Below are 13,303 nucleotides of genomic sequence, written 5' to 3' on the forward strand. Positions count from 1 at the left end.
CCAATCTCTTACTGCTGTAAACTGTATTACCACCTAATACCTCAAGCCCACCCTGACCAATGCCTTCCTTCCCTCTGGTTAAGCTTTCTCAGGTGTGGCCAGTTGATCTTTCATCCATCTCTAGTCACATAAGTTTTCAAACAGCAGCTGTATCTTAATGTAGAGTGTGCCTATAAATATGGTATTCTCAAAATATTGTTCAAGGCTTTGCTAGGATGATCCAGGTTCCCTCCTTTATGATGTGCAATGCTTTAGTAGTGGTAGGGCATTTTTAACTTAGTCCATTTTGATGCAGCTGTTTGCAGAACCTGTGGCTCAGGTTAGATGTAGCTGTTTCTAGGAAAACAGCTAATAAACTTCTTTCAGCAGTCTGTAGGGTGAAAAAAGTACTTATATATCACCAGTTCTTTTTGATATGCCTTGTTCGTGTTTGCCACACCCTGCTATGTTGTGATGTTCTGTTGTGATTGTTTGGCTTTTGCAGGCTAGGTGTTATTGAGTATATTCAACATGCTCTGTCCCAACTTAGTTCATTGAGAATTAAATGTTGATATAAAGGACTCTCTGTGAAACAGCAGTGGCCTGGCACATGAGCAAACCTGTACTAGTAAGGTACTAGGATATCTTGTCCCCTTGTATCTGCCTTTCGTTAGACTAAACAGAAGTAAGCTTTATACTGCTTCTTTTCAGTAGCAGGGCAACCTATTTAGTCTTCACTGAGGACAACTGAGAGTGTTCAGCTGTTTGTTAGCTGCCCATAAATATTCAGGCAAGATGCCATGCTATCTCACAGAGATACTGCCAGTTTGGAAAAAACACTGTTCGGTCTAATTTGGTAGCAGTTTTCTGTGCTCCTTTCTTCAAAGTGCTCAGTTACCTTGCACTCAAATTCAGCCATTTGTACTTGTGCAAAGAAGTGGGTGGGGGCAAAATGCTACCAGATTGGGATGGTATGCTTTCACACTAACTCTCTGCTAAAGTAAGCATGTGGACAAGAAAGGAGGCAAAAGTAAACAGGTCCTTAGCTCTTTCTAGGGAAAGTCCCTTGGAAACTAAAACCAGGAGGGCTGTATAGAGAAAGCTATCGCCCCTGAGAAAGGCTGTTATTAATTTTTCTGTTCTGTCTCCAGAAATCTTTGGGAAGCAATATCTAAAAATGATGCTATTCATATAAATGTCATAAAATCAGAGTTATGATGTTGTGGAAACAAAATGGGGACTTTATTACAAAATATTACTTTATTACAAACCTCTGTTCTTGGTCTGATAGTGCCAAGAAAATAATTCCTCACAGGTCCAATTGAAATATTCTTTTTACACTTGTGTTTTATTTTGTACCTTACACAACTTACACCTCTGTGACTTTCTACAATTGCTCTGAAATAGATCTTCAAGTTTCCCTGTTACTCAGCTTAATTCTGTCCTTCAATGTGCAGTACTTGCACTGACTGCAGTATGCATCCAGCTTGGGTGAATTGTTCTTATGGAGATGCAAACTCCTCGCTGTCCAAATAGGCAACTGCACCAAAGCTGCATGCCAAATACAGCCTAACATAAAAGTCAAGTATTCCCAGTAGTCTAATACCCTGATTCAACAGTGCCAAAGGTAACGAAGTGGTACAGCCCAGCTGGCTGGTCTTGGTGATGAAGGTCTTGTACTTGGAAAGCATCAACTTTTCGGAGTCTTCTTATGAACAGTGGTTCCCAGACATTTACCTGCTATAGCAGCTGCTTGAAATATTTGATTCTTTTATTGTCAATGAAAAATGAAATCTTCCTTAGATTTTTCGCTGCTGATATTCCTGTTTCTTAAAAAAAAAAAGGAAAAAAATCAAATAAAATCTTCCATATATATTTCTCCAAATATTCATTTTTAAGAAAAAAAAAATATCAAATCCAAATCAATTATTTTATTTTTAATTTGAAAACAAATTAAAAAAAAAATGTTCCTCTCTGCCTCTTCTATTTTCTCTCTTCCTCTCCTTTACAGAAAAAAAAAAAAAAAGTCATAAAATAGTTTGAGGAAAAAGGAGACAGGAGTGAAAGCTCACATTATGAGAGAATCTTTACCCATTTGCAAAGGATCATTTTTGATAAACTGCAAACGTTTTGAAAGGAAACTATGGTGACTGCTTAATTTTTTCCCTGTGAAATAAAAGAAAACTGTTTTACCTCCAATCAGCCATGGGGTTGTGCCAAAACTATTTAGCCCACTAACAGTTTCAGCAATTCACCATGGATCTTCTCTTTGCTGAGGGGAATTTTCTTTCTTATTCATCAATTATTTCTTATTTTCCTGCTGAGATTAAAAAAAAATGCACTTTAGAACAGAAATGTCAGACATTCTTGCTTAGAGTGACCTTTGACAAGCAATATGCTTGTTCTGTTTTTTTGTGAGACAAAGTTAGAGAGAAGTGGGTACTTGACTAGGGCTTATGTAAATGTCTGGTGAAGTCAAACAGCAGTGTTCTAGCACACTTCCACTTATCCAAGCCTCTTATGCTCTGCAAAATAAAAATACATATAGTGAAAACCAATCTTAATATACAAAAGGAAGAATTCACTTTCCGTGTTCAAGATACATTGAAATGATGAGAAAGACATCTCCAGACACCTTCCTCACCTTTCACGCCCACCCTTCTAAAACAGCTTTTACAGAATCAATGGTCTCTGCATAGTTGATGCATGCTTTGAATGGCAGAAGTACAATGTCTTATAAAGTTATAGTCAGGCTAGATCTCACTAATCTGGGTTATAGCTCAACTGTGAAAGCTCTTTTGAGTAAAATCATTTCTTTATTAATGAGATTCAGCCCAATCTCACTGATAAAAATTACTTTAAAAGATGTCCCTTTGCTGCTATTCAAATGAATGGGAGAAAACGGTGGGTGTTTTAAGAGCTGTCTTCCTGTCATATCAGGATGGATCTCATTAGTGAAGGGAACGATTTTACCAGGAAAAAGCTTCTACAATGAGAAAACATAACCTACCATAGATGAGCAAAACCCAAGTCAATTAGGCTGAAAAAAAAATAATTAAAAAATCATCTCTCTGCTCTCATTCATTTTAATAACAGGAGAAAGAACATTTCCCTCTCAAAAAGATTTTTTTTTTTAAGTTGAACTGGACTAGATCTCATTAATATAGGAACTATTTTACTTAAAAGAGCTTCCAATATTAGTCCACTTTTCAACTTTGATTAATCAAAGCAAACATGATGGGGGGGGGAGGGGAATAACTAAAAAATGTATCTATTTCTAAAGCATTACATTTGACATAAGAAATAGACATAAAGGGATTATAATCCACAGCTACTTTTAAAGTAGCTGGAATACATTTGCCCAGGTAGACCTATAAACCAATACTTGGAACCTCAGCTAGATGTGGTCAACCACAAGTGACTGACAAAAAGGCAATTCAAACAGTTTACATGCACTGAGGGACCCTCTCCCTGATTCTAAAATAGCCTCATTGTAATTAGCCTTTATTCTTTACCTCAGATGACTAGCAGGAAGGGCTAAAAAAGCCAGACTCCTAGGCTATTCTTGTTTCCTCTACCAAAAGTAAGTAAGTTTCAGTTGGGTCTTGGACCAAAGTCAATGTGCAAGTCTGCTTTATCTTTCATTGTCACCCTTTATTGGGCTGGGACATTCCTAACAGCTAAAATTTTGTAATCAGATCTCTCAATTAGTACTGTTCTGAATGCAAAAGAGAGTGTTGATACAGGAGGTTCATATAGTGATGTGGTCATTTCATTGTGCTGGGCAGCTGAATTTTACCCCAACCACTCTCTCTCTCCCCCTCATCAAAGGGAAAGGGCGAGAAAATACAATGAATAGGGCTCAAGGTCTGAGATAAGGACAGGGAGATCACCCACCAATTACCAAAATGGGCAAAACTCCTTCAACATAGGGAGATTAATGTAATTTATTGCCTGTTGCTAGCAGACTGGAACAGTGAGAAACTAAAAGCAATAAGCAACCAAAAACAACTCCCCCCACCCCCCCCACCCCCATCCACACTCTTCTACCTCCTCCCCCTGAGTGGTTCAGGGGAACGGGGACTGCAGTCAGTCTATAGCGCTTCATATCTGGCACTCCTTCATGGTCACTTTCTGCCCCTGCTCCATGTGGGGTCCCTCCCATGGGATGCCGTCCTTCCCGAACTGAGCCTGCAGGGGCTGCCCACAGGCAGCAGCTCTTGAAGAACTGCTCCCACACGGCTTCATACCACGGGGTCCATCCGTCAGGAGCAAACTGCTCCAGCACAGGTCCCCCACGGGTGGCAGCTCCCCCCAGACCCCTGCTCCTGCGTGGGCTCCTCTCCACGGGCTGCAGCTCCAGCCCAGAGCCTGCTCCTGTGGGGGTTCTCCATGGGCTTCAGCATGGAGACCTGCTCTATGTGGGACCCATGGGCTGCAGGGGGACAGCCTGCTCCACCAGGGACCTCTCCACGGGCCGTAGGGGAACTTCTGCTCCATGCCTGGAGCACCTCCTGCCCTCCTTCTGTACTGTTCCAGTTGCCTGCAGGACTGTTTCTCTCACATTTTCTCACTCCTCTCTCCCAGCTGTTGTGGTGCAGCGGTTTTGCTGTTGGTGGTGGTTTTTCTTCCCCTTTCTTAAATTTGCTCTCATTTCCAGCATTTCTCACTGTCTCAGCTCTGACCAGCGGCATGTCCCTTTTGGAGCCAGCTGGAACTGGCCCCTATCTAACTTGGGACAGCTGCTGAGCTCTTCTTATGGAGGCCACTCCCACCCCCCTCAGTACCAAAACCTTGCCACATAGACCCAATACATGTGCAGAAGTGCACATGGTGATCTCTTAAATGCTTCCAGAAAAGAGGAGAAGGTGGGAGGTTGTCCTGCAGTTGCACAAGGCAGGGACATAGCTGGACTGGAGCAAGAGACTAGAGCAAGAGACTAGAGCAAATCTCACGCTTGGTTCATGAAATTGCCCAAGCCTAGTAATATGTCTTTGAACAGAAAGTAAACATGAGTCTGTCTCTCTTTCATCAACTGTGATTGTTATTGCAGGATTAAAAAGTCGACAGTGGTTACTGCAAGATCACAACTATAGACTTGTACAACCATTCTGGTTTCCTACTACAGCGCTTTTCTAACATTTTGTTGTCTTTATTCTTTTTTTGATAATTCTTTTCCATGAAGCCATACAGCCAGCTGCAGATATTTATCCAAGCTGCAAACACAAACCTAGACAGGAATTAGCTTTTGATTTAAATAGCCCTAAATTAATTTGAATCACTGTAAAACTACACACACCTGTGCCTACAGATGCCTTTTGCTGTCTTCTGGTGCTGGAACTTCTGCCGTGATTTCTCAGTGACTCAGTGCGACAGCAGCTGCAGTGATCAGGGAAGCTCTGTATATGTGTGTTCACCACAACCCAATTTGGGGAGAAGGTGTTTTAGGATTCATTTTCCCATTATCACCTCATAACAAACATTAATTTAATAGACACACACTTTATTTTTCAGTGTGCTTGAAATAATTCCTGATCAGCAGAATACCGAACATGGAATTTAGTACAAGTTTGTTGCAAGGAAAGAAAGAAAGTGGAAAATAAAAGTAGATTTTGTGTAAGGCATGATTTATTTTGTTTTCCATTCAAAAAGATTGGCAAATTCTTTGACATATCCACACACTGGAATTTGAGGACTCTTTCACATATATACTGCTCAGGGATTTACAATCACAAATGACCTCTGTAACATACTTTACAATATTTAGCATAGAAACATAAATGCAAGCACACAAGAACACACATGCTCACACACACATGCAAATCCATAGCGACCTTTTACTTTTGTAAAAACATTTAGGGTGGAATAGTCCCTATCATTTACATTTTGATATATTCCGAACATATAAAGTTCAGGCCATGGACTTTATATTTCCAGATAAGAAAGCTCTGAGCACTGATTGTGACTATCTGAAATAAACACTGAAGGTGTATCCCATATTAAATGTTCAGCTTGAAGCTAGCAGTTAAGAATGTCACATTATTACATGCATAATATGATGAGCTGAAATGACAAAATGTCAGCTTCCCTCCGAAAATTAAAGCAACAAACACTAATTTCTTCAAGGACAGCGACTATCACCTTGCACAGCAGCTTTGAGAAGTGAAAATATATCACTGGCAAAATGGTATACCAGAGAAAATATGTAAGAATGGAGTTGCTTCTCTGCTGCTCTCAAGTGCTACCAGAGGAAGCAAACTGTCTGAAACACCAGATTATGGTTAAGGAACACCCAGTTAAAAGTATTGCAGCAAGTATTTAGTGTATATAAGAATGGTGAATTCATTTAAAAAAAAAAATCAGTCCTTTTCACTGAAATCAAATTTAATGCATGCTTGATTTGGTCCCAGGTATTTACTAAAGAACAACCAGATATGCTTGGTGCATTAGAAAATGACCCTTTGGGGGGTCTTAGCATGTCTTCCTTCCATGAAAGAATTTGGATCTATTTTACACTTATATGTAAGACCCCACAAAGTTTATCAAGATTAAAAAAGATACTTTAATTAGATTAGTATTTTATTTATGTTACAACTTTCCTTTGGTCATGCCAAACAGAGCATCTGTTTACAATCTTGCCAAATACCAAAGAAGAAATGAACAGAACATAAATTTACTTTTAAAAATATGCTACTTGGATAAAAATTAAATTTGAAATTCAGAATTTGCATTTCACTCTATCCCCCCAAATATCAGCTTATTAAAAATAAATAAATAAATAAAATAGTTTCCAAGAGATCTTTTGGAAATGAAACTTTTCATTTTCCTTTATTTTCAGAATGTTGAAAATAATTTTGCTGGTGCATATTTTGTAATATTTTGAATATTACTAGTAGTAATATACATAGTGATTAATACTGTTTCTCAAGGGTGAATATCAGACATCATAGTCCTGCAATAATTCCCTTTGAACTTCATCCTATGGCTACTAGAGGTAATACTTCCAGCAAAGAATCTTGTTTCCAGAAGAGGACAGTGAATACTCCAGGGCCATTGAAATCTGAGTGAAAGGACAGACATTAACTTCTTAGGTGGTGTTTCGTGTTGTCTTTGTATTTCCATCATTTGTGTAGGTAATTAGAAAGCTGTTGTTATAAAATTATGTATTATATGATAGGTTTGGCAGTTCATAAGTCAAATAGAAATGAGAAAACACTCCTGCATTTTGCTTATTAGTTTTATTTTACTTACAGCAAACTTCAAAAAAAAAATGCTATTCTGCATCTTGTGTTTTTGCAACTACAATGCACTGTAACCAAAAATCAACCAGAAGATCAAGTGGACAGCCCACACAATACTTTATTGATCTCAGAATAGTGCCCTTGCAGATGCCAAACTGCTTTGCTCTGCCTTGTGGCCCCCTAGGTCACCAGTATCCCATTTTCGTGTCATACATCCCTGATTTAAAGCACTGAAAAACTGATGTGTCTGGTTTCTGGCAAACCACAGGGAAAAGAAAGTTCTAACCTCAAGCATTTCCTTGGAAAATACTATGCCAAAGATCCATCTCTGACAGCAGCAGCACTGGAGCTTTTGCTGTTTTTTCCCCAGCAGTGAAGTGTTTCCATGTAGCAGAATTCTGCATTCTTCAGAAAGTTATGGGCTACAGTGCTCACTGTGGCTATATTTATATCACTGTTAGGTCCCTCACAGATGTTGTCCAAGTGAGGGTTCCCCAGACTGGGGCATTTTATATACAACTATTGCACAACTAAGCCACCCAAGAGAAAAGCACAGTGCTGAGTGGCACACTGCTGGGTTCTTCCTTAGCACAGCACCACCCTTTAAGTCCTGATGATGTTCTTCTACCACTTTTTCCTATTACACTGGTGTCTCCTACTCTTTTTTTTTTTTTTTTTTTTCCTGTTCAGAGGACAGTCATAAACAGCTACAGCCTTCATGGAGGCTTCTCTACCAAGGAACTTCTTGAACACTTTATGTCTTTCCTTCCTGAAAGGGAAGAGTTGTGAAAATTTTGTTAGGCTCCAGCCATCCTAGACAGGGTGTGGCAGAGCACAGTTTGTCCAGAATACACTTGACAGCAACACAGACATCAGTGCGAAGTCAGGAGCTTCCCATGTTGCCTGCCTCTCTGTCATACACTGGGGGATACTCCAGAGGGACTGTCAAAGGGCAAACAGTTTGAGTGGTTAGTAAGCTGGTCTCAGAGCTGCTGCCAGGGGGACTGTAAAGAGACAAATCAGCAGAGTCATTTTATCCTCACTGCCTCATAGTTTCAAGTGTAGCTTCCAAGATGGGTTGCTACATTCTGCACTAGCTTTCAGCTTCTAGGAGCTCTTAGATACAGCTTCACGCACGCCTCTCTACAGTGGCCTCATTTTTGATGTAATCAGGGTAAGGGTAATGGCAAGTTCACACGTAGCAGAAATGCCTGCACCTATTCTAAATCCAAGTGAAAAAAGTAACTTGATTGGGGCTGCTATCCAAACCATCAATAGATGCCCATGCTCATGAAGGGTTTGTAAATGGGGAACATTTCCTTTCATTTCAGCCTTGTATGTTAAACTGTAAATTATTCTATGTCTTGATGCATCGAGCTCAGTCTCAGATTTCTGCCTGGACTGTTCTAGCTGTCTTCCTTTCAGCTCAACTTCTGCAGATGTTTTGTAAACCATTCCCTAAAGATAGGGAAGATCCAATCACTTCTATCTTTGTCTCGATGTTAATGAGCAGGGACATACATTTCACCTTCTTCCTCCTATCCCTACTCATTTGCAGTGTCTGGAGCCTCCATTAAATGTCTCTTAATTTCCATATGAATCATACTATGCAAAATTGAGTGCAGTACTGAAAAATTAAACTGTCACAGAAAAAAAGACAAAATTATGAGTGAGGGGGAAAAAATGGGGCTAAAAGCTTTGATGGTATCTGGTTACAAACACAGGATTAGAAGGACAGCTTCGTTTCCCCTCCTCAAGATACAAGAGTATTGCTTGCATTCAAATATTCAGCACATGTAGCAATCCAAACGATGGAGCTGACCAGGTGAGATCTGACCTCACCAAGTCCAACATAAGTCAGGGTTTGTGTCCTGGAAGGGACTGCTATGAGTTTGTGCTGTGGAAACTAAGAGCAGAGTTTGAACCCCTGCCATAAGAAGCAGTAGAGAACCAAACAGAACAATTTTAAAATGTCAGAGTTCATTTCTGGTCTTAATAGCTGTGTACAACACCCCTGCTCCTTTGCAAAAAGGAGCTGGAAGGTCACTGTCATTTCTGGTCTTGAAGACATGTGTCACTCATTTCCAGCCTCTTCTGATATTTGACAGTGTGGACCTGCCTGGAGCACAGCAAGAATAAAGGATGACACAGCTCACTGAGCAAAATTTCATTAATAATTTTCCTCCTACACAAATAAGAGCTCACCCCTGACCCTAAAATGTAGAGTTTGCTACAGAAGAGGCACTTGTGAGGGCTTCAGTTAATGCAATCCAGTATTTGACAAAATCAGGTCTTTTCCATTGGAAGAATATGTGAATTGATAACAATCTTTGACAAAATGTTGCATAATCTTTAAGAAAGAAATGGACCATTTCAGTGGAGGAGGTCACATTTTTCATTGTCTAGTCTGATCTTAGTTTGTTGCACCAAGTGAAATCAAAATCACTGATTCTCAGTAAAAATTAGTGAAAACCACTGCATGTCTAACAGCTATACTTGTGTGTTCGTACTTATGTCATAATTAATAGTTTACTCATAATTTGCAAATTAGATTCTATATAGGGCTGTGTATATAGACTAATGCATTCTGTGTAATCATAACACATAATATGATAATTGAGGGTTTACATTCTTATTAAAGATATAACATGAGGTTTCATTTGGGTGAGATCATGCCAGTTGCCCATAAGCATAAAAACTAGCTTGGGACAAATCTCCCAACCTAAACATTCCAATATTAGGGGGAATTGGATTTCAACTTTGTGGATCTAACTAGTTTCTAATATTAAATGTCCCTAGTTGCACCAGTAATGTCGTCTATTTCACCTGCCCAGACACAAATTGAGATGATCTAAAAACAATGAGGTGACAAAGACTGTTGTATCAGCAGACACTGCTCTTCTGTAGAGGAAAACATGTCCAGAAAGAGAGTCTTGTCACAGTAACTTTAGAGTTAAAAACTATTAATTTTCTGTGTTACCTGTTGTATAAAAGAATCTGGGTCAGGAAGGAGTGATATCAACAAACTGCAGAGACAAAAAGAAAGAAAAAATATTACTTTAATATTTGATTTAAATTTAAAATATATATTAAGGGTAATTGTAGTGTGGGAATTTGGTCATTTTAAGTAAGCAGTGTCTTATGTTGTTCTCATTTGTAATGTTCCCAGTAAGTGAGAGGGGAGAGTTGTGACTGATTAATAATCAGTATCTACAAGACCATATGAATAAAGCTGAATATTAAGATGAAAGAACACATGAATCAAAAAGAGATTCTGAGACCATTCCCAAAAAATTAGATATTTCCTGTTTGGGAAGACCGGGAAGACCTTTTTTTTTTTTTTCCTTTTTTTTTTCCTTTTTTTTTTTAAAAAAAGTCCATCAATATCTTTCTAACCAGTACTTTAAGTTAGTAAGAACTTCTCTAGCAGCAAGCAATTGAAAGAATCTGACAAGAGGTTTAGTTTTTCTTATTATTATTATTTCTGAATATTAGGGAGTAGGGATATTGCTTTAATTTGAAATTTCTATCCTTTCAGTGAAGAATATATTAATACAGACAGCTGCATCAGAGTCTTAAAGTATGATATAAGGCTGTATGGGGGAGACCTGTTCGTTGTGGGCGACCTGTCTCCCAAATTCAGTTCTCATACTTCATCTTTTAATTTATTCACAACGCCTTTGCAATTCACACCCTCTGATCTTCTCTTGTATAAATAATATTGGCCCTGCTTATTCCTCTGGTAGTTTCATAGCAGTACCTAATATGAGGTACCCAGAAATGAGACAACAGTGCCCCTTCAAATTTTATCACCTTGACACACCTAAAAATGCTTGCACTTTGAATAAAGGCTTATCTTTATGAGTGCAAAAGCCAAGAGCTGAAGGGCTTACATCTACATTAACCCCAGTAAATAAGGCTTATAAAAGCTTTGAACTCCACAGAAACATACAAAAAATGTAAAGGAACACTTCACAATATGAAAAACAGACATCTGAGAAGCTACAGAAACTATATCCATATAGTTACATCACGTCTTTTTTTTTTTTTTTTTTCTTAAAGGATATTTTATAGAAATTATCAAATACTTCAGTTTCCCTCCCTTTTTAACTGAAAAGACTACAGTGTTAAATATATATATATATATTTAGTGAGATTTGCTTTGACATTAAAAAAGAGAAAAGAAGCATTTATAGTTTCTTTAATTTAGCCAAAAACTTAAACCTGCAGCTCTGAATTCAAATAAAATTCTTAACAACTTTGAAGGTAACTATATAGTTGTGTTCTTCAGGTTGCTGGTTATTTACTCTTTGTTTGTGACCAGAAGGCTCATGATCAACCTCAGAAGGTTGTCAACAGTCTCCAGTAGAGATTTACTGATCCAATACAGCCTATGGCTTTGATACTCATAGCATTTAGTGAGGCTGTTAGAATATAGAGCTGGCCCCCTTAATTGCATTAGCCAGCCAAGGGGAGATCTTTGTAAGAGTGATTGAGAAAATATACCAAATGACAATGAATTTGGATCCAGAACACTCCTATAAGACTCTATGCCTCCCATATTGTTTTGTCTGCTTGTCCTCCTATTTAATGTGCTTTCTTAAGCTTATTGTTAACCTGCAAAGAAAATTCAGTCAGAACCATGAAACAGAAGTAATCATCAATGTTTGCGAGTAAGCAAAGGGTAGTAAATAAGGTATTAGCCACAGAACATCAGCTGCTAAATGCCTGGAGAGTGGCCAGTCTGGCTGGAAATACATATTCCTTTTTTTCCCTGCTGTCATTTATGTCAGTCTTGAATAGACTCTGTTTCACTATGCAGTGGATTACACCCAGAGCTTATGGATATGAATATGGGTTGCTTGCTTTGCTCTCTCTGATCATGCTCCAGTGGTATTAACTCTTGGGGTCAATCTGGATTATCCCATGTTTAAAAGATGGCAATTAAACACTTCAATTCTTAATTTCTGAGAATTTCTTCTTGCTTATAAGAAGAGCTAAAGCAATTGCTTGCACAAAGTTGCTTTGCCAATATTGTGTTGCAGGTGGTCTGACTGGTGGTGAGGGGAAAAAAAGAAATAAATACGCTTTGCACATGTATTCTCCCTTGGACGGGGCAACTGGTCTGAATGAGCTGCAGGGAACTTAAAGGACAAATGGGTGACTTCACTCTTTAGAGACATTATCTCCTTCTAAGTAACTGTCTTGAGACACATCAATAAAAATTAGGTAAGACATGTTCCTCAAGCAAAGTCTGAATTTTACCAATTGTGTGTTCAGGAAATAATATGGTTTCACATTATATGAGGGAAGGGTGGCTGCATGTGTCACTGGGATGCCACTGAATGAGCAAGATTTTGGGACCCAATTTCAACCTGGAATAAAAAAAATAAAGAAAAACAGAAGGCTATCTTTAGCATGCTGAGTACATTAGATGAAAAGATGAGAAAATCCTATAGGTGAAGGAGATTTTCCTCTAGAATATATCCCTCTGATGTCATGAAATAGCTGGTGTGAAAACTTGCTGGATATGTAGTAGCTTGGATATTTTAGCTCACTATTTTTACCCTCAGTATGTTAACTAAGAAGACAGTGTCAGAACTACATGAAATGAAGATGCTTTGAGTAAGAAAAATCATTTCAAACAAGTTTTGAAATTATTATGAGAAATACTTTATTTAAAATATCGCTAAATCCTCTTTCTGAAGGGACTGTTTTGGAACTCAAACAAGGCTGAATGGGCAACTTCAAGGGTCCTGACAAAGCAAGCAAGAGGCAAATGAAAGGAAGATGTTTGCTTAGACTCGTTATGTGTGATCTTTTCTAGGTCTGTGCTATGAATTCTTAGCTTGACCATAGTTTTCATTCCACTTTTTTTTTTTTTTTTTTCCTATAAAAATGACTTCACAATGTAACTGTCTGGTATGGATTACATATTTTCTCTATATTAACACTGGCATAAATCAATGATTTTAGGTTTTAAGATTATGTTATTCTTTTCTCTTGTGGAAAAAAAAAAATAAAAAAAAAATATGTGATTGCATGACCAGATAACAGCTACATGTCAGTACCAATGTTAAATT

The sequence above is a fragment of the Cygnus atratus genome, chromosome 5, assembly GCF_013377495.2.
Source record: "Cygnus atratus isolate AKBS03 ecotype Queensland, Australia chromosome 5, CAtr_DNAZoo_HiC_assembly, whole genome shotgun sequence".
In the NCBI taxonomy this organism is placed as follows: Eukaryota; Metazoa; Chordata; class Aves; order Anseriformes; family Anatidae; genus Cygnus; species Cygnus atratus.